A 23,454-nucleotide genomic window follows, 5' to 3' on the forward strand; every position below is an offset into this window, starting at 1 on the left:
CACTTCTACCCTTCTCAGTTATAGAATCAAAAACTAAGACACAAAGGCTGGTCTAATTTTATATAGAGATTTACTAACAGAACAGGGCCCCAAGTTTTTCTGACTCAACATGGGGGTTAAGAAGTTAATTTCCTTAGCCATTATTTTCTTATACAATATAAGCCTCAGTTTTTTGTCTGTACTGTGGAGACTGTAACTTATACTTCTCAGTGTTTTTGTGAGAATTAAGTTACATTATAAAAATAAAGTGATCAGCACAGTGTCTGAGTCACTAAGTGTTAAATGGATATTAGCTATTATTATTAGTAATATGGTTATTAGTCCATAAAAAGTTCATAATATTTCCTTATAATATAATGTATTGGGGTATTATATAGTAACAATATCTTGATACTACTATTTTTCTGACAATTTGGTAGAGCATGAAATGAAGTATAATAAACTTGACTAGTTAAGTGCACCCACATATTTAAGTCTCTTTTGGCTTAAAGACATGGAAGTTACTGTAACTTAGACGCTTAGCAATTAAAAAATTAAAAGTATCCAGAGCACCAACACAAAGTGTTGGTAAGGATGTAAAACAATAGCAACTCTCATTCACTGCCAGTGAAAATGCAAAATTACACGGCTATTTAGAAAAGCAGTTTGGCTGTTTCTTATAAAACTGAACACATCTTACTATACATTTCAGCAAATGTACTCCTCGGTATTTACACAGAGGAGTTGGAAACATGTCTACACAAAAATCTGCACACTGATATTTATAGCAGATTTAATCAAAGTTGCCAAAACTTGAAAGCAACCGAGATGTCTTTCAGTAGATGAATAGATAAACAAACTGTGGTACATCCATACAATGGAATATTATTCAGCAAAAAGAAAAAAATAGCTATCAAGTCATAAAAAGACATAGGGGATGTTTGAATGCATATTACTAAGTGAAAGAAGCCAACCTAGAAAGGCTACATACTGTATGATTCCAACTATGACATTCTGGAAAAGGCAAAACTATGAAGGCTGTAAAAACATCAGTGGTTACTAGGGGGCAAGGAGGGAGGGATGAATATGTGGAGCACAAAGGATTTTTAGGGAAGTGATAATACTCCATGTGATATTATAATGGTGGATACATGCCATTTTACATTTGTCCAAACCCATGTACTATAAGCGCCCTAACGTAAACTATGGACCTAGGATGATAATGACGTCAATGTAGGTTCATCAATTATATAACAAATATATTACGCTGGTGGGAGATATCAGTGAAGGGGAGGCCATGTATGTGTGGGGGCTGGCAGTATAGAGGAAATCTCTGTACCTTCTCAATTTTGCTGTGAAACTAAAACTGCTCTATATATTTTTTTAATTTGAAAATAATTTTTCATTGGAAGTTCAACAAGAATTATCATTTTATTTGTTTATTTTGGATCAGTGGCTTTTGAAATTTTGAACTTTTAATATTATTGATCTGATTGGAACAATCATCTTAAGGAACATTTTCTTCTCCATTTATGAGGACATTGTGGGAGACTTATTGTTTATAAACTCCACATAACTATCAATTTTCTTAGTATTTTATTTCTTAGTGTTCACGAAATAAGGCATCTACATCTCCAAAATATTGTACATAAATTCAACTGGAAAAATCTCATTATTTTAAAGAGTGTAAAATAACTAAAAGGAACTCTGGTAAATTTTACTTGTAAAAATCTATATGATATTATCAGAAATTAGAAGAATTAAATTTTTTTAATTTGAGGAACAACGTTTGGCACTGAGAGCTCTGCAAAGATTGAATTGATTCTCTCAGTAGTCACTTGAGTGTGTTCTTGTCAAAGATGTTTTGTGAAACTCTGGATAAGAATTTGCCTTAGGTAACTGTGAAATCTTCCAATGTCAGTGGTTTATGAATCTATCTTAACATTTTGGGATTATTTAACTTTTTTTCCCTGCAAAGCTCAGAGTATTTTGAGCCATCTATGTGTCTATCTGGGAGATGATTTAGATGGAGGAGAAGAGGGAGCAACTTCACTTCCTCTCGGTATGTGACAGAAGAATCCAGTCTGTCCGAATTGCAATATGCTCATCACTTGTCAATTCCCTGATCTGGATCTGTGTGGAAAATGGAAACCAGCTTGAAATGTAAACTGTTAGTTGTAACATTCTTAATGGGGCAACAGAAGGCTAAGAAGGCAGAAGAAGCCCTTCACAGAAGTACTAACGCCTCAAACAATCTGGTTCCATATATTTGGGTGTTTGGGGAAAAAACTACAACCCACATAAAGGCCTGAGTATAGCCGTAAGAAAAGTTTTGACCCCTTTTGAGTAGAGTATTCTGTGAGACAGTCACATTTAATGCCTCTTTTAAATGATGTCTAGAGATTAAAGTTATTCCTAGAATGAGCAAGAATGAGCATGACACCTTCAGTAAGTGGTCAGAAGCTAACTATGCAGTCAGTACATAAAAAGTAGCAGGTAAGGTAGCTGAATAGGTAGGCTGAGATAAAATTGAGAAGGTCCAAGCAGCACTAAGAAGTTGGGACTTTATCCTACAGATTAAGGAGACTTTTAAGCAGGAAACATATTTACTAGGCTAATACTAGCTGCATAAGAAATTCACACAAAAAGTACAATGACACAGCACAAGCATAGTTTAATTTTTAATCATGTAAATAGTCTTAAAATTTCTCGATTTGAAAAGGTCATTCAGAAATCAAACTGACTGGTGTTCTACCATCTTCAACATAATGGCTTTCAAGGTCACCTTTGTGCAGCTGGCAGAAGAGAACAAAGCTTGGAGATTGAGTTTGGGAGGATTTTATGGGTGGACTGGAAATAACAAGCATATGTTGTTGCACTGCCTTGGCACATAGCCACACCTAACTTTAAAGGAGGGTGGGAGGGGTAGTCTGCTTGTTTGTCCAGGAAGAAAAGGAAAGCCGTAAGGATGGGCACAACTAGGTTTGCTTTATAAAAAAAAAAGAAATGCTGGTGACAGGGGAAAGGGTGTCCTGAGAAATGGCATGTTTTCCTGGGACTGTCAGAGATACTGGGTACTAGGATATGTTAGGAGCTCAGATAATGAATGATGAGAACTTAGAACAAGGCATTAGAAATAGGGTTGAAAATACAATTCAAGGAATTTGTAAAGAACTCTGGGTAGCTATGGGAATGTCAGGGAACTTGCTACAGGGGGTCCTGTGGTATGAGTGGGCATGTTGTGTAGAGCAAACCAGAAGCATGGAAACAAGATAACAGTCCACAAGATAACTAGTCAGTGACTCAATAGGACTAGAATTTTTTTTTTAATTACGTTTATTGGGGTAACATTGGTTAATACAATTATATAATTTTCAGGTGTACATTATCATTTGACATCTGTATCTTCTATTGTGTGTTTACCCAAAGTCCAGTTTCCTTCAGCTACCATATCTTGATCCCCTTTACCCACTTTGCCCTCCCCCTAAACTCTATGTTTGACCCTCTTTACCCTGTCTATCTCCCCACTCTTCTCCAACCCCACTAGTTACCACTAGTCTATAGTCCTCTAGTAACCACTAGTCTATAGTTCATATTCATGAGTCTCTGTTTGTCCTGCTCATTTGTTGCTTTTAGGTTTATATCTCCCATATAAGTGATATCATATGATTTTCAACTTTTTCTCCATTGTATATATGTACCACAGCTTCTTTAGCCAATCACTTATCGTAGGACACTTCAGTTGCTTCCATGTCATAGCCACTGTGAATAATGCTGCTATGAACATCAGTGTGCAAATATCTTTTTGGATATGGGTTTTCAAGTCTTTGGGGTAAATGCCCAGTAGAGGGATTGCTGTATCATATGGTAGATCAATTCTCAGTTTTTTGAGGAACCTCCATAATGTTTTCTATACCACCAGTAAGTAGTGTACGAGGGTTCCTTTTTCTCCACATCCTCTCTAACATTTGTTATTACTTGTCCTGTTGATTATAGCTATTCTAACAGGTGTGAGATGGTATCTCATTGTGGTTTTGGTTTGCATTTCCCTGATTGCTAGAGATGTTGAGCATCTTTTCATATATTTGTTGGCCATTTCTATGTCCTCTGGGAGAAGTGTCTGCCCATTTTTTGATTGGATCATTTGTGGGTTTTTTTGTTGTTGTTATTGAGTTGTATGAGTTCTTTGTATATTAAAGATATTAGGCCCTTGTCGGAGGCATTGCTTGCAAATATATTTTCCCATTCGGATGGTTTTCTCTTTACGTCGTTGATGAGATGATTTTTTTTTTTTTTTTTTTTTTTTTTTTGCTGAGCGGAAGCTTTTTTGTTTGATGTAGTCCTATTCATTTATTTTAGCTTTTACTTGCCTTGATTTTGAGGTCAGATTCATAAAATCCTCTTTAAGTCCAAGGCCCTTGAGTTTAGTTCCCATGTTTTCTTCTATGCATTTTATTGTTTCAGGTCTCATATTTAGGTCCTTAATCCATTTTGAGTTAATTTTGGTGTGTGGTGATAGACAAGAGTCTAGTTTCATTATTTTGCAGATGGCCTTCCAGTTTTCCCAGCACCATTTATTGAAGAGGCTTTCCTTTCTCCACTGTATGTTTTTGGCTTTTTTGTTGAAAATTATTTGCCCATATAAGTATGGGTTTACTTCTGGACTCTTGATTCTCTTCTACTAGTCCGTGTGTCTGTTTTGCTGCCAATACCATGCCATTTGGATTATTGTGGACTAGAACCTAAAAATGGACTTCCTTCTAAGGTTGAGAAAGTTTATATTTTGGAGTTAACCCGAAATGAGAATGAAAAAAATGCCTGGAATCTTAAACCAGAAAAATGGCTAAATAAGCTCATTAACTGAACTGTGCATTTCCACGTTTTTGAGAGCCCTTAGCTGTGCTGTAGACAAGTGGTGAATACTGAATGATAGGAGACCCACCAAATCTGAGACAGCCCACAAGTCACATCATATTTGTCATCCTTGCCTCATATCCTAGAATTAGATCCAGAATAGTCTCTGGTCATGATGTCTGTTCAGCAAAGTGTAAGAAAAATATTGCACAATCTCTGGAAACATGTTCAAGATTTTAAGAGTCTTTGCAAATGATTTATTTAAACATGTTTTCTCTTTTTCTCACCTCTTGAAAAGTCAGTGGCATTAGCCAAGCATCCAGAGCAGTCAGCTTCACCTCCAATCCCAGGATATTCAGAGTGTTAGCCAACATGCTGTCTGAGGGCTTGGGCCATTCTTAATCCATCCTTCTTCCTTTGCTCTTTCTTTACTTTTGTTGTTTTAAATGTTAATTGTTCAGTCACAAAGACACTTCTTTCAAACACATTTACAAAACTAATTGTAGAAAACACAGAGAATCCTTTGTTTGAGACATTGCGGGTCTACTGTGAGAAGGAAACCTGGAAGTCAAATTATCTTTTTAGAAAATGTGAGTTTTTTCCTAAGTGGAATCATAATAGGCCTGATTTGCCTTTCTGTGATGAGGGGACTAAGCTAGTTGTTATAGACTGAATGTTCGTGTCCTTCTCCCAAATATGTTGAAAACATAACCCTGAATGAGATATTTGATGTTAAGGCTTTTGAGAGTTAATTAAATTTAGATAACAAAGGTAAGGCCCACACGATGAAATTAGTGCCCTTAAAAGAAGAGAAAGAAACCAGAGCTTGCTGTCTCCACCATGTGAGGACACAATGAGAAAATAGTCGTCTGTAAGCCGGGAAGAGAGTTCTCACCAGGAACTGAACCACCTTGCACTTGGACTTCCCAGCCTCTAGACTGTGAGAAATAATGTCTATTGTCTCTGATATTTTGTTATAGCAGTCTGAACTAAGATTAAGCACAACTTTATTTAAATAATGTGTGTGTAAGAAAAGGAAGTATGCAGAGAAATGAGACATTAAAGACCTGCACAGCTAAAATGACTTTACATATGTCCAACATATGCACAGTGCTTGACTTTCAGTTATGGGAATGTGATCCAGAACAAACAATAATGTTGAGGGATGTTGTGGATGAGCATATTACCATGGCAACTTTTCAGATCACTTAAGTCCATGATCCAAATCCACCATTTCACCACATATATCAAGTATATAAAGAGATCTTAACACAGATTTTACACAGGTGAGTGATGCTGCACATCACTTGGTGAATGAGAACAAGGTAGATAGAATACGAGTGAGCTGGCCATCAAGTGCATGGACCATGTGCAATTCAGCTACTTGGTTACAAAGCAAAACTTCATCTATCCGATATCATGGCCATATTGCAAATATATAGATATAGACATAATAGATATAGAAAGAAATATAGAAACAGGCATAGTTGTAGGCATAGAAATAGAGAAAGATGTACATACAAGTACAGAAATATATAGATATACACCATGCTTCTCAGCAAATATTTTACCCCTCACTATATTTTAAACTGTGTTTTAGTGTTCATGTGGTTCCCGATGAAAAGAAATCCCCTGAAAAAGAAAGAGCTTTAAAATTTCTCTTTGATTCCATCAATTTTACATTTAAAAAAAAACTTTACTTTCCTGAATGATAACAGCTTTATAAAAGTTTAGAAGATGCTACATTAGAAAACTTTTCTATTGGTATCAATTTTTTAATAAAAATGCCAAAGGATAAAAGGAAAAATATTCTCTAGAGAGTTTCCTTATCATATCCATGGTGGTTTTCACTGATCTGATGTGATGTATAGATATGAGTGAAACTGGCAGTATTGCATCGTGGTTAAGAGTGTAAGCCTGGAGGCAGACCACCTGAGTTTGCATCTTAGTTCAACAACCTTACCGGCAATGTGTACTTGGGAAATTTAATGACATTTTACTGCCTCGACTTCCAAATTAATCCATGAAAAGCACTTAGAACTTGGCATAAGATAAGCAGTAAGAATAACGTTAGCTATCATTACTATTGATCATACCATCATTATTATAGGAAGCATTTGAGCTAATATGTAGCTGCATTGGGGGTATCTCTTTTTTCACTCATTATCAAAATGTCATATGATTCTATAATTTTCCTAAAATCTGATTCAATTTTGCTACATTTTATTGGGTTTAAATATTCTACTGAATAAATAGCTATAGGAAATACCCAGAGTCCATATGAAGAGATGAAAAAATGGGGCATGTGAACTGGATGGGCAATATCCTTATGATTCAAGGTTCTTTGGTTTAATCCCAGGCAGTGCGTAGAATTTAGGTGTGCTGTCTACACCTGACCCTGATAGAGCATGTTCACAAATGTTGGCATGAAAAGTGGAAGACCCAGAAGTGAAACCTATAGTTTGGCTTCTATCGCATCACTAAGCTTGGGATCCAGCTGACCTTTACTACCAGAACCTGGAACGCTTCATAGAAAACCTTACCACTTAGCTCTAATGGCCTGTTACTGACTTCTTTAGGGATGCTCTGAGCTACCAAGGCAGCCCACACTGAAGAGAATGAATTCTCGTGTCTGAAGATTCTAGCCATACCTCAGCAGATTTTAGAGAGGAAGGCAGCTAGAAAGGAAGTGTGGCCAGCACCATGACAAATTCCACACCAGGCACTTATAAAATTTCTGAGAGTAGGGAATTTCTTTTTTGGTCTCCCTAGGGATCATACGGATGTAGGGCACTTTTCTGTGCCCAGTAGCAATTAGCTTTTAAGTTTAAATGCATTTAAACTGAGCTTTTAAAATTCTAAAATTAGCTGATATCATGTTCAGTGGTGAAAGACTAAAATTTTTTCCTCTAAGTTCAGGTGTCTGCTCTTACAACTTCTAATTCGTACTGAAGGTTCTAGCCAAGACAATTACACAAGAAAATAAAATAAAAGTCATCCAGATTGAAAAGAAACAGTAAAACTACCTATGTTTTCAGAAGACATGACATTGTATATAGATTTGTATGTAGAAAATACTAAGGAGTCTACTAGAAAATTACTGGAACTAATAAACAAGCTCAGTAAGGTTTCAGGTTATAAAATAAACATACAGAAATCAATTGTATTTCTGTACAGTCGCCATGAACGAACAAAACATGGAAGTAAGAAAACAATTTTACTTACAATGGCATTAAAAAGAATAAAATATATAGGAATAAATTTAACAAGAGAAGGGAGTTGGCCTGGGGGAGTGGAATGGAAGGGCAAATGAGGTATAACTGCTAATGGTTATGGATTTCTTCGCAGGGGGTGGTGGAAATGTTCTAAAATTATGGCAATGGTTGCACAACTCTATAATATAGTAAAAATCATTGAATTGTATACTTTAAATGGGTAAATTATTTGATATGTCATTTAGATTTCAATAAAGCTCTTATTTTTAAAATTTCCAATATTAGGTTTATTTTGGTGTTAATATCTATTAAAGTTGCTGAAATTGATCAGGTGACTGGTCTGTCAGAAATTCATATTGTTACTACACTATACCTTTGGCAACAACATTCGCATCTTATATGGAGTCATTTATATCTTGTATTGGTATAGCTGATAGCTCAGTAAAGGGATTCATTTAAAAAGTGGAGTTTGAGTACTATATACTCCCAGTGTGGGTACTTTCAGATTGGACATTTGCTGCTTCTAATTTTCCTTGCATTGAAATATTACCTTTAAATAGCACGATGAAATTCTGCACTAGGCAATTATATTATTTACAATGCCAAATATATTGCAAAACATTGATGAATTGATAGCCCACATGTTAGAAAGAAAAGTGAGTCTATACACCCTGTCACAAGGGAAATGGAACTATTTTTTAGAGTCAGGTTGTAAAGCAATTAATATTGTGCCCAGTTTTAGCAAGTAGTAGTCTACTTTGTTTTGATTAATATAGACTTGGACGCCAGCATAACAGGCTAGAGGAATCCTATCCCTGTGCACGTGCTACCAGTTCCTTGGAAGGAAGGTATTCAGGAGGAAGGCTGGGGCCAGCCAGAAAAGGTGGACAGGAGTGAGTGGGGGCATTGAGGTGCCTCTCATAAAATCAAAATATTACAAGAGAACAATGGGAGCAAAGGGTCTCATTTTATTTAAGTCCCACTGGAAGAGAATGCAAAGTTCTTTTATGTCACATTCCTCATTCTGTACAGAGAGCCTAGCACCATGTTTATGAGGTTTGTTGAACGTTGAAAAGGTGTGGGAAGGTTTTAATTCTTTTTAATCAACTATCTTCATCTAAGGAAATAAGTTCTCATTAATGTTGCTCTCTTTTATTTTTTTCTTGTATAGGCGCAGAGTCTAGTTTGTTCTTATAAGATGATACTGTCACATTATTACAAATGCTAATCTAGAGTTCAACCCTATAATCAAGCAAAAAGTTAATTTTTTTTTAATTGGTTAGTATGAATATATAGCGAAAGGTGTTTTAAAAATACTTTCCAGGACAGTATTTGGAGACTGGATTTTTCGCCCAGTTTTTCATCCATACTTGTTTCATTAAAGCTCCTGCTCGTTTGGCATTTTGGTAGTCCTGCCTTTAAAATGTAAAAGGGCTTGTTGCAAATTTTGAAAAATTGTTTTTTCTATTATTAATTTATTGAATACCATTAGGAGTGAGAAGCATATTGAATATCCACTTGGAGTTAGGGATAAAGGTAGCCACGTGAAAAAATTCCCTGGTGAGAAAGGCACACAACTGGCAGAGAGAAGTGTGAGCTAGTGTCCAGTCCTGACAGCTAGTAATGGAAACATAGCACTTGGTGCACTGAACTAACAGACCCTTCTGTGTGCGACTCACATGGAATCTAGTGCAGAATAAAGCTTTCCTAAGCTCCACCCAGAAGTGTGGTTGCTTTTGTCATTTTAATTGGTCTGTGTTTGTGAAGTGGGGCCTCTATTTACTTATTGCTTGGGGCTTGTGTTTACCAAGCCTGGTGGAGGCCAAGTGACAGGGCTCTGCAAGCTCTCCCGCTGTATCTTGAGGCACTTTTCTTTTCAGTATCTGTGCCTGTCTAATTCGTGAGCTTCTGTGAAGCAAGCACAGGAGGGTACAAGGCCTACAGGGAGGAATTACACCTAATTACTCAAATAATTGCTAGGCTGTTGCCTTCTTAGTCACTGAAAATAATTTCCAGGTCCCTGGCTTTTATAGATAGTCTTCTCGAGGCAGGAGGACACAGCCCCCTTTTTAACTCAGCCCATTCACTCACAAAATCAGAACACTCGAGCCTGCAAAATTAATAAGCACCACTTCCATTACATATATTTTAGGTTGTTGTTGCCGTGGCGATAAAGTCAGGGACATTGAATCTCCTCTGTTGAGCCATTGTTATCATCCCTGGCCATCTGCTGCAGAGGAGTGATATTCCATCTCATTTGCATGATGACTGATATATGGGAGGTTTGGAAGGACATATGCCACAGCAATCATGTGATGAAAATTAAAGTGAAAGTTTTGGGCCCAGAGCCGAAAAAAAATCTGTGTATGCGCATGAGGCTGTTGATGTGCAAATGTGAATCATATTGAGGAGGTCTGAATAGGGAGGTGTGACGTAAAGAGGGGACACAAACGCAGGTGCTTATCTCTAAGCAGTCAAAGGCACGGTTGTCATATCATGGGAACTACCTTTCAAAGAAACAGCTTTAGTGTTTCCGTTCAGCACACAAGGGAAGAGAGAAATATAAGTTCTGGAAACAAACAAAAAAGTAAGTTTAAAACTTTTGAACCACATATGGCTCGCACTGATGTAAAGTCACTCAGAATTTTAGTATGTTTTTGTGTCTGATGTCATAACACTTAGTTTTGATTCTGGGAAAAATGTATTACTAGAGGTTGAAGTTTAGAAGTGTGTCATTGGCTTTTCTGATGTGTGTTTTGAACTTCTGTTTCTGGTTCCTGCTGTGATGCATACTTGATCATTATTTTAAATGCTATTTCTGTCTTTCCTTTTTCATAGAAAAGATTATTGTATCTTCTTTGAGAAGGGTTTCAGAATAAAATGTCATGGTGCAATTGCATTTATACTGCATCAGTAACGTCTTTGTTCATCTACATTTTTTGAAATGTGCAAATTTGCAGCAGATAATACTTGATATGACATGAAACTTTCTTTGCAACAAAGTAAAGTGGAAATAATTTCTGAGATTGCAAAAATTACCAGTGAGACCCAAAATCTGACATCTCATTGGAATAGAGATCTTTTGGGGTAGAGAGAGGTTGTCAACGAATTGATTATTTTTATAAATGAGTAACCAATATTAAAAAGACGTTTCATATATTGTTTTTAAAAAGTCAAAATTCTGGTTGTGGCTACACATAGGGAAAGAGTTTGTGGAATGTTGTAAAGAAATTTAAATTGATAAGTATTGTATTTATAATCTTGTCTTTAAATATTTAGAGAACTGAATGAGAGCAGTCTCCTTAATGATACAGTTCATTTCTGATAAATGCAAATGTCAGAAAACTTCAGAAAGTTAAAGAGTAATATTAAAAAAGGCTGAAGAATGAGAAAGACTAACCTTGAACAAAATTTTGCAGAAGGATGAGTTCAATGAAATATTACTAAAGGATAGAGAAAAAAGTTTCATATACCTTGATAAACAGTACTTTGCCTCATATTCCTTTCATTCTAACAAGGTATTTATTAAACATACTTGCTTTGATACATGTGGAAATAAGAGAAGTAACCTCTTAAATGGATATAGTGAGCTTTTTTGAGTTTCAAAGAACAAAGCAGCTAATAGGCAAAGTTTGTAAAATAACTTCTCCAATATTGAATTTTTTAAAGAAAGTGAATTATTGTCAGAAAAAGTAACACCAATTCTTATCTTATGCACTGCAAAATTCAATAAACTAAAAATTGAAAAATGAAGAAAAAATCTTGAATATAATTGTGTGTACTATCTTTATGTTAGAAAAAATAATAATTCCAAGGAATAATCAGATTCATAATCTAAAATAAAACTGAAATTACTTTCCCCTAACTTTTGTTTCCTTGCAAATAACATCTGCATATTATCCTACTTTTATGCGTGTAACCTAAGATTACCAGTGATCTCTTTTCTCTTTCTTCTAAATATTCAATTACGCAGTGGTGATTATTATGTGGCCTTCTTGGCTTACTCCAATATTAGATTAATATAGATTTTTTGTGCCAAATTAGCGGAAATCACTGTTGCACATAAGAGTGATTCACTCTTTTTTAGTTGTATTTATGTTATAAAAGCAGCATCATTTTAGCTTAAAAGCTTTTATATTTTAAATTTGGATATACTGTACCTCGGAGAGTATATGGTAGTTGTATTTAAAATGTTTCAAAGTACATTGGAACTTTTATGAGATTCTAATTTTGTTATGTTTAAAGGCTCCCCCCCACTCTTTTTTTTGAAGATTGGCATTACTATTTTTGCTACTACATCAATCGGTAGGATTTAAAGTTTCCTGATTCTTAAATTAGACATTTGTAAGTGCAAATTAAGTAGGAAAGAATAGAAATGTTTGGAGCTGTCCATGGTAGTATACTCTTTAAAATGGTAACTGTTATAAAATACATATCTACATAATCTGTGTAATTAGCTTTATTGCCATTTTTAAAGGTCAGGACTAAATTTTTATTACATAAGTTAACCTTGTATATACAGTAGTTATTTGCAGATAATGTAACCATCTTAATCTTAAAACTAAACTGCAAAACTTTCAACTTCCATATTGTTAATGAATGTTCCTTGTTGCAGCTTTAAAGTATTTATGAGTAAATAAACAAAATCCACAAACTATTAAATATATAATTCTTTAGGTTGACAGTATAAAAGAACAGTGCAAATAGTTTCCATGGTAGTAGGCCAATACGAACAAACATCAAAAAATGTAACTTGCATGACTTTATTGCTCTTGAAATTAATTCCTGTCCTTATGTGACCTGCCATGTCTGCTATAGAAATCCAAAAGATCATAATTGTTTGATATGAAATGCAAAAAGAATAGTTAAATTGAAAGTTTAACATCATGAAATTCAAAATCCCAAACGGTATATAAACATTAAAAGAAACTTTGGACTGCTAATCCTAGGAAATGAGTTTTATGGATTGAATTCAACAAGGCTTCAGAAATGGTTCCATCTGCTGCCTAGCAGCTGGTGAAAGGATAAATTTAATTCATTAATTCATTTGGAAAAAAAGAATCCAAGTAGTAAAGACTTCATTGCTCATAATGCATATAGGTGAAAACACAAACTGAAATCTGGTCCAATTGATCATCCTAGATAATGAGCTACATTTTGTCTTCCCTTTTTGGTAAAGGTCTTAGTGATTGAGTCAATACGGTGTTGATTTTTATGACAATAACCAATCATTTCCAATAATTTCAATGGTTAAAAAAACTCAGGGAAATTTAAAGTAAGTCACAGTTTTTAATCTAGGGAAAAGTAGGCACTAGAAATTATGTACTTTCTCATTCTATATATGTACATATGGGTAGCACTATGTATAATTATGTTTATAATATACATATATACACTCTGAATCATATACATTTATATATATTCTGAATCACATCAATAAAATACTTATATTAATAATATTCTTTCATTTATTGAAATGGTCAAAATTACTTAGTATTCAAGATTAATATACGTAAATATAATATAGATTCAAAATTCATGTTTACTCAAAAGTTGTAAGATACAAAATAACACTTGTTCTGTTTTCTCCTCTTTCTACACTTCAAACTATATGCTTCAGTCTCTGTTTCCATTCACACCTTGCAGAGTACTTCGAAATAAAAAGTTGTATGCAGTCTTTTCTCAAATCCTCTTCTATGTTAATCATTTTAACAAGACATGGCAAAAACATTTAGTTGGCTGGATTGAACAAGACATTTTAGTATCTTTATATAAAAATAATGGAGGTTTAATGCCCAGTTTCTTGGATTGTTTCAATTTAATCAATGTGATGAGGTATTGAAAAAGTTAATGTTAAATTTCCTTTAACTTGTAGTCTTATTGGTGGATTTTTTATCTGCTAACATTTATTTTATGAGAACAAGCTTTACCTTCAAAATGCATAGGTTGCCTTTTCTGGAAAGGTAAATGTTTCCTGGTTTTAAGTTAATTGATCCATGATAGAGATAAGAACATCCCTGAGAGCAAGGTTGCTTCAGCAGCCAGCATACATTTGAGCAATTCTTTTTGGATGGTGATTTCATGAATGGTTTTTGACTTTTCTTTCTCTGTGGCCCATAGCTCACTGTGGTGGGTTTGTTGGATTTACTATAAAGGTTCTGTTTGCACCCTGTGGGTTGGGTTAAGAATCAGGGTTTATGCATTTACTTGTACTGTTGCATTGTTTATACAGCTTTGGTTTAGTTTTGATCTTTTTTTTTTTTTTTTGCCTTTGAGGCTCTTCCACAGTGTCAGCTGCTGACTGATAGTAGCAAAACGGCCTCGTGGTGTGAATGAAAGGGACCTAGCGGTTGGTAAACAGAGATAAGGAATAAATAGAGCACAGGCAAAAGGAGATAGTTCTGTGGGGGCCCAGATTGCTGCCAGTCTGTTCAAGGGAGATGCAGAGCCTGTCCTTTTCCCAGATTAAATTAGTGTGCGAAATCTCCAGTGACCTCCTCCCCTTCTCCCCATACTCTTTAGCCAAGCTGAACAGCCTCTGCTGTAAAGTATTCATTTTATCCAGGGACAAGCTGGACAATAGAACTCTCCCTGATACTTATGGACAGCTGTCGTCATTCATAGTGCTCTCAGCATTTCATTTTTCATAAGAGTTAAAAGGGTTTTTACCTTATAACTGAAAGAGGGCATAAATGCAACTTTGCCAGTTCTGAGTCTGCTTGGACAGGGGGTAGAACTGAGGTGGGGGTGACTTTGGAGTAAGGAGAAACAGCGAAAGAAAGCGATGCTTTTTCGTTTTGCTAATATGATTAAACTAAGCAGAAATTAAATTTTGAATCTGGGTTCCTTATGAAGAAAAACACCTTTGAGTCTGAAAGTTTCCCAAAATTAAGGTCACCAGTACAAACTGGATAATTCATCTCTGCCTGTTCTACTCTTGTTTTGGCTAAATATGCATGCATTTTATTACCTGAAAATAACCAACCGTAAATAGTAAGACTGTAAGATACCTCGGGTAGTCTCTTTTTTTTTTCTCTTTTTTTTAGTGATTTACTGCAAATATATTCAGCATTTGACTGATTAAATAGACCTTCGGCAACCTTGAGGGTCACTGTGTAGAGTATGTACATAGAAAATGCATCAGCCCATTGTACCCTGGCAGCTAATGAGATTGGTCGTTAAGTAAATGACACAAAGCCTACAAAAAAAGCTTAGCAGCTCACTAGAGTATCACAGAGTGTCCCCGCACACCACACAACGACACAAACACTGGACTAACCTAGCCAACCCCTGCTTTATTCTACATCACTGCTTCCCTGATGTCAGCGTGAGAGGCAGAACAAAGGCTAGGAGGCACCGGTAAGTCAGTCTGGCAATTAAGCCCTAGGGAGAAAGTAGAACAAATCTTAGCCTAACCGTGAGGCTGAAAGTCCGGTTCTCGACAAGTAGGTCAGAATGAAGAGATTTTGCTATCACTTCTGGAAATACTGCTTCAGTGATCAGTGCTCTTATGTTATTGTTGTTGTTGTTTTGTTTTGCCGTTTCATAAAAAGTTTTTACATTTCAGAAGTAAAGTGTACTCCAAAATGCAAGTGAACTTGAATTTAAGGGGTAGGCTATTTATTGGAGAAATGGTGCTTTCATAAATGACTACCATTCAGGTGTGTGTTCAGGTCTGAAAAACTTTCAAATGCATGCAACACTTTGATTTTTAGTTAGTCTTACTGCTTTTAAAAGAAAATGGAAACCCGGAGCATGAATGTGAGCAGTGAAGTTCATGTTTGTCAGTATGAAATTGTCCCATCTGCTAATATATATTTAATATCATATATGGGATAACCATTTCACTGATCACTGTCTTAAAAGTCAATCAATCAAACACAAAACAAGAAAATAAAGGCTCTTATTTTCTTCATGTTTTCCATTTCTCTTGAATCTGCAAATAAAATCATTGCTGCAAATCTGTAACATTGAATAGGATTAGTGGTTCTGTGCTTGCTGTACTTGGGGAAAAATATCAAAGCTAACTGACACTGAGTAGCATTGACTTGCTATGTCCCTTGAAAAAATGCATTTGCAGTATTGAAGTATAAGATTGCAGGATCCTTTTAGAGAAATATGGCAACAGGAAGTTGCCAGAAAGTCTTATTTGCCTTGCTGAAATGTCTGTCTGCCTTAGACTTGTGTATTCAGAGGATGCTTAGTTCAAGAGGGAATGATATTGTTACAAGACATTCAGGTAAATTAAATACTTTATTCTGAGAACTGTCAGCTAAGTGGATTTTCTACAGTTTAATAAACTCTGACAAGCTCACCAAAAACATTTAAAAAGTATTGTTAACATAAGTGTGGTGTTTTAAAATAGATGAATTCATAATATCAATGTCAAGATTCAATTTTTAAAGACACTGTCATTTAATATTAGAATGGCATGTCATAATCATCTGTTCTTGAATTAAAATTCTCCATATTATATAGAAATCAGTTGCTAACTTGCATTACTTGCACTGAAACATTTTCATCTCTGTAAGAATATAGAAATATTATTATACAGAATAAATTGTTTATTATTAGTATTCATGAGAAATTCATAATAGAGGTCTATAATGTAATGTGGGTGATCAGAGGTCATATATTTTTTTTGTCTTAAAGTACTTTTCTTCTTCCAAATGTGTTCTCAACATTTTTTTATTTATATAATTTAAGTCTATCTGTGTATAATATACAACATATATTACTTATCACAACTATTATTATTATAGTAACTGGAATTTGAAGGAAATAGATTTTGTGAAGAAAGTAGTATAATTGTGTCTTGTTAATGTCAAGTAAAAAATATATCAGAAAGATGTACCCTAATTTAACTAAATTCAAATTTTTCTAATAGGTAATCTCATCATCATGCCTTTAATGTGGTAGAAATCATGGGAAAAGTAAGCTGTCTGAAATGGCTACAATTGCTACCTAACAATTTTAGTTTAAGGCAGAGTTATACAGCCAGTCACTCTTTCGGATATTTCAGATATATTAGATTGTCTTTCTGTACCGAACATTTTAAATTTGAATCTAATGTATTATAATTATTTTTTCTATAGTTACTAATGTTTGTCATGTTAATACAGGCGTGAATTGTTCAGAAAACACATAATCCTTTTGGATGGCTATAAATATTTTACCCCTGTCCTCACCAGTACAGCAAAGGGTGAGCAAACTTGACTGAAATCAGTTAGACTGTGAATATAACTGAGTGGAATTGTTTTCACAGAAATAGAATTGTCATTCTTGAAAACAAAATATGGCTTTGTAATTAAGATAAGAGGGTACAGATCATTACTTTTGGTTTATGTGAACTTGTTTCCACTATTAGTCTTGAATTTGAGAGTTTTAAAAATTTAACTATGAATGTGCACTAAGAAAATGGTTTTTATCAGATACATAACTTCTCTTTAAAGAAATTTAAGAAACTTAATTTTTGTTGACAGAAGGAAACTTTGTATTACTGAACTTTTATTCAGATTCACTTATTTGACAAATAAGTATTATTAAAATGATTTAGTTCAAAAGATTGTACTAGGTGCTGTGGGTCCTATAGGGTGCTCATTCCCATTCTTAAGGATCCAGGATCTAAGGAGAATCATAAAGCATTGCCTAGATAATAATGCAGTCACAAGTGCCACATGAGTGACATAAAGTGACAAGAGAATCTATGACATTCCCTTCCCAAGAACATATGTTTGAAACCTGGTTCTTCCTTTTACTAAATCTGGATCTTGGATCCTGGACCTCTGTTTCCTGGTCTGTTAGATGGGGGGCCAGGGTAGATAAATTTTGCCTTAAGACTTATGTAAAAATTAAATAAGATAATGTGCCTGAAGCCCCTTGTATATCGTAGGTGTTCAAAGGTGTTTTTTAACTTTCACTTGGAGTTTGAGACGGTAAGTAGCCAATAATATGTTGTATAATCCCTACACATTTACGTAGACCAGTACAGAACTCTTTCTCATGTTTTTACTTTCAGAATCCTAAATTTTGTGAGATTTCTTGAAGGACTGTGAAAATTCCATTGTAAGTGGCTGAGTGCTCATTTCAAGTCTAAGGTAACAAGTTAAAAGTACTAAATGTATATTAAGTATATGTGATCAAATTGTTCTGTTATACATAGCTTTATTAATAGAAATCAAAGGTATTCATCAGAATTTCATTGCATTTCAATTTAAACTTTCTATAAACAGAAATAATTTCATTTAATTTCAAAATGATTTAACTGTAATTTAAGTATTTAATTGTAGCAAAGGTTATCTACTAAGATTAAGTTTACTCCTCATTCTTTTTTTAAAAAATTAATATCTTAGTTTTGCCCCTGTGAGGTTTATTTCAAGTTTTGGCTTAGATTATTTCTTTTGTTTTACTTTAGATTTAGTTAAAAAAATTTCCTTCTTCAAGGAAAGTATTTTATTTTACTACCTATGTAAAGAATCCTGAACCTAATTTATTGCTGAATATTTTAAAATTTCACTCCAGTGAACTCCAAGAGATATCTGAATTTCTTTACAAATATTTGAATATTGTTTTGTCAAGTGTTGCATCAAATTTGTAAGTTTTCAGGCAAGAATTTATTACTTTCTTGGTTTAACTCTTCAGATTTTGATTGTAGGAAAATCTGTTCCAATATGGTTTGACCTATACATTTAAGTTGCAACTTTGCAAGAATTTTGTTGCTAAAAAGAATTTCTGATCTCATATTTCTTATATCTACAGATAAATTGTGTTGGCCCACAAAAATGCTAATGCCTTCAAAGTCTTATTAGTAACTTATTTATGCCATTAAGTGGCATTAATTACAATAGTGTACTATCTTTTTAGATCAGAACATTTTCACTTATATAGTGTAAATATGAAGATGCTATAGAAACCTGCACAAAATTTATGTTCTCCTAATATTTCTAAATATATTTGTTGGTTTATTGGAGTAAAATTTATTGGTATACTAGTAATTGATAAACTATTGTAATGAAGAGTTATATTTGGTAATTCCATGAAAAACATTTACATTATAATTTCATAAAAAATAGTATGCAAATTTTTGTGCTACATTTCTCCTGCTTTTCCAAAATTTAACAGTAACATAGTTACTTTAATTTAATTTTCTAAATGCTGAGTTTTTCCTCATGAAAGAAACATAGGTAAAGGTCAGTGTGTAAACCTCACTGACCTTTTTTTCAGATGTATCTTATATGTATCCAATTTCTACATGAGTAAATTCATGCTTGTCATGAGATAAAACTTAGTTATCTTTACTTGTCATGGTATGCAAAACCACATCAAAATGAAATGGTTAATTATGTAAATAGAATAAATAATATTTTCATTCTTGAGATGTAGATTAAAGTGAATAAAAAACCAAAAAATAAAAAGTAAATTGTTATTGAAAACCTAATTTGTAAAAGAATACCATCAGCTAGAAAGATGCATCCACTGTTTGCTCTTTTGTTTCTATAGTATATTTGGTATGAATTAGAATGAAGGTATTTACCTCTTTTAAATTTTCTTCTTTCAAATATCGAACAATGGTAGAGAATTAGTCTTAACATTTCTATCTTGAAATGTGAAAACGGTGTGAAGATAAAATATGCTCAAGAAAATGAAATTACTACTGTAGAAAGGGGACAAAAATTAAAGTATACAACCTATTATGTACAGAGCCCTTGATCTTTTTTGTGTGTGAAAGATACCAGTGTCTACCAAAAGGGTTAAAGAAAATGCATTCTGTTGCATCTGCTTACTAAATCCCTTACTTTAGTAGAAATTCAAATTTTGTAAAGATTATTCGTTTTATTGATGCATATAATTATAATCACAAGCCATCTGCTGATTTGGCAGGCATGGTTAAAATTCTCTAACTCTCATAACCTTTCAAGTACAGTGCCCTTGGGACTCTATTTCACTTTTATATTTTGGAAAACATGTAGGGACAAATAAGGGCGGTCATCTGCAGAATGTCAGACCTGAGGAAATGAAAGAATGAAGATTGGGGTTGCTATTGTGGTTATTTTTAATGGTAGAGGAAGTTATTTTTTTTTCTTTTCTTTTTTTTTTTTTGCTCTGACTTCATGAAGAATTATCGTAGTTTCAATGATGAATTTGGGGATTTTTTTTTCCTAGGGATTAAAGATCATTTTACTCCCGAAAGTCAGGTTCTAAGTCTAAACAAAACAAACAAATGAAAATCTTCCAAAGATTGCTTACGTTGGTTTTCACAGGTACATTAAACATATTTCATCTAGACTTTTTGACCTAATAGAATATTCCACTGTTTTGTTTTGTTTTTTTAAATACACTCGATTTAATAAGCTTCCAGCCATAGATTTCAGAATGTAGAAGAGTTCGTACATTTTGATACAAGCTTTGGTTTAAAGGTCAAATTTCTAAGTGATTTTTTTGTATGAAATTATGTACCGACCAGATTTTCTTTGGCGGGTATCTTCTTGTGGCCATTCTTTGCTACCATAAACATTTAAAGTTTGGTTACATTCCATACCTGGTTCACTTACTTCCTTAGAAATATTTCTTCCATAATCGACCTTATCAAGTAGGGGATTCCAAGGGTCAGTTGGCAGATTAGAGTTAGTATATAGGCTATATCACAGTGGACTGCAAGCAGGCTGAGGAGAATTTGAACAAGTGTTAGGGTTCCAGGACTTGGGATCATTATCAAGTAATGGAAACATGCACGTAATCCCTCTCTCTCTCTTCACACACGCACACAATACCAATACACACACACAGACGTCCCTCTTAAGTTTTGACACAAGAACAATTTTTTAGGGTTTGGCAAATAAGAAAAAGAACTTCAAACATTGTGCCTATGATTTTTTTCATAACAATGATGACATATATGACAATAATAATAGTCTTTAACATTTACTTAGTACTTACACTATGCCAGGCACTGTGTTGTTGATATGTATTATATAATTTAAAAGTCATAATATTTCCATCGATACCCCTTTTTTTCAGATGAAGCTACAGAGACATTAAGATGTTTTTCCTTAGGTCACGAGTAGGATAGAGGCTTGAGCTCAAACCTAACTGTTCCCTAAACCCGTGCTCTTAATCTCTCACTATGCTATATGGTCTCTGGGCACAAAATATAGGGGAAACAAACAGTGTCAGCAATATAATTTCAAATGATATTGGGTCTAAATCTAGTCATAGTTAAATGACATTAAGTAATTGAATGATCCTGATGAAGTAACTTGACGAATCACTTTATTTTCCTTATAGATAACATCTGCCATGATAAAGGTTACACTAAGTGACTCCTGGGGTCTCTTTCATTCCCGAAAGTCTAAAGCTCTATGAACTTTTTGTGATTAAAACGTTCCATAAATTTGAAAAAGAATTCAGAGATAGTAAAAGCCTTCATTATACCACTTGAAGACATACATATTTAGCATGCCAATTAGCCTTAATATCAGAAGTAGCCATTCTAAGAACTGTACAAGCTTCAGCCCCATCAGATCAGAAGTTAAACATGTGGTCAAATAGCCAAAAATCTTAGTTCTATGAGCATAAACATGAATAGTTAGAAATTTTGATAATTGAATTTATCTCTGAGTATTCTGGTGTAAAACAGAAGATGTCGTTGTTGGTTTTTTTTCTATTTAGTAATATAGCACTGACATGGGTCTAACCACTTTTCTAAGTACTTACGTCCATGAATTCTTTTAATTTTCACAACCACAACAAGAGTCACAGTCTATAGGGTAAGGTCTGCTATCGTTCCCTTTTTGTAGATGAGAAGACTGCACCATGAAGCGGTGCCGCAACCGGAGATGCCATGGCTGCAGTGTTAGCCCCACTGCACCTCAGCACCATAGCCTTGGGCATTTGGCTTCTGTGGACTTGTTAAGGGCTCACTTTGCTTAAAATCATGTTTGGAAACACAGATTATAGGTTGCAAAATATTTAGACACATTGTAGAATTTATTTTTGTAATTTAAATTTTAATCGGGCAGTTACTATTATAATACTCATAGAGTTTCCTTAAATTATTATAGAAGATTAACCTAAAAGCATTTTTTTAATCTTTTGCAAATATCATGTTGAAAAATAACACTAAGCAAAAAGAATCAAGTTAATGAGGTTTGACAAAAATCCTTTAGATGACAACCTGTATTTAAAATAATTTTATTATTCTCAGTATCTGGCAGAGAAACTTTGAACATATTGAGAAATGCACAAGTGTTTGTTAAAAGAAAGAAAAATATGGGAATGAAGAGTTTCAATCACAATAGAATTCTTCCTAGGTAGATAGTACATCAAGTTCATAAGAATTATAATATTTATTCCAGCTGGATATGATTTAAGGTATTGTTTGTGTTTTCTATGTGCTGAAGTGAAGTAAAAAATGTAAATATTAGTGCTAGAAAATTGTGAAGAGATTATGTAGGTTCTGTATAATCATTAATTAAAAAATACATTCATAGAAGTTACCCAAAGTGTAGAGAATGAATGTAAGACATGGCATCTGCTCTCAAGGACATTATGAGCCAGAGTAGAGGACAGTGGTATAGGTGAAGCTTTCAACCTTGTTTCGGTTATTGTTCATGTGATAGGGAAGGCTTGTGCACCACCATGGCCTATGCAAAGAAAAATGGACAATTCCACTCTGCCACTCACCTTTACTGTGAATGGAGCCAGAGCATCTTACTAGGCATAGTCAATTCTATTTTTTCTCTAAGACAAAGTTATGACCCAAAAAATAGAATGACTATCTTTGCCTAGAGGTAGCATCTGGGAATATTTTATAGAAGAGGCATTTAAAGACTCTTGAATCCATTCATTCAATAAACTTATTGACAATCTATTATGTTTGTGCAACTGTGTCAAGTGGTGAGAATACAGACATAAGTTCTATAAGATCTCATACCATAGCAGGTGACATAGCAAACTGACATTTACAATAGAATGGGACTGTGTTGGACAAGAAGCAAACCCAGGACACAGATTTGAAAACTAGTCAAGAGTTATAATGACAGCCACCTGGCTTAAGTTACAGGGTGGATGGGTAACCAAGATAAGAGATGCATAAACAAGAGGTTATTGAATGTAAAACAACCAGATGGTGATGTTGAGTATACAGTTGATCAATGGATCTGAACTTCAAGAGTGAGACCTGGGATGGAAAGATAGACATTGGATGTGGTTTCCAAGAAGAATATAAGGGTGGAAAAGACTAAAATAAGACACTCTATGAAATACTCGTATTTGATGGAAAAGTAGAAAAAAGGGAACCAACAAAGAAGAAATTTATAGAAGGCTGATGAAAGCAAGGAGTAACAGAAAAAAAACGGAGACACAAACTGATTCTTTACAAAAGATTAAGCAATAGTGTTAATTACTC

General features: G+C 34.2%; 1 protein-coding gene across 7 annotated transcripts in view; it reads left to right on the forward strand.

Moving 5' to 3' along the window:
* The window catches only part of LOC120607253 (suppression of tumorigenicity 18 protein), a 261,461-nt gene that overhangs the window by 118,782 nt on the left and 119,225 nt on the right, over window positions 1-23,454 (forward strand). For 2 of the 7 annotated variants that reach the window (XM_039868956.1, XM_039868959.1), the window contains exon 1: window positions 10,328-10,635. The exons of 2 other annotated variants lie outside the window; for them this stretch is intronic. The gene's annotated coding sequence lies outside the window, so the exon portion shown is untranslated. Of the gene's footprint in view, window positions 1-10,327; window positions 10,636-15,277; window positions 15,408-18,066; window positions 18,146-23,454 lie in introns of those variants that run through there. 3 more of the 7 variants (XM_039868953.1, XM_039868955.1, XM_039868957.1) reach the window with 3 other exon arrangements.

This window comes from Pteropus medius, unplaced genomic scaffold (assembly GCF_902729225.1).
Source record: "Pteropus medius unplaced genomic scaffold, Ma_sr-lr_union100, whole genome shotgun sequence".
In the NCBI taxonomy this organism is placed as follows: domain Eukaryota; kingdom Metazoa; phylum Chordata; class Mammalia; order Chiroptera; family Pteropodidae; genus Pteropus; species Pteropus medius.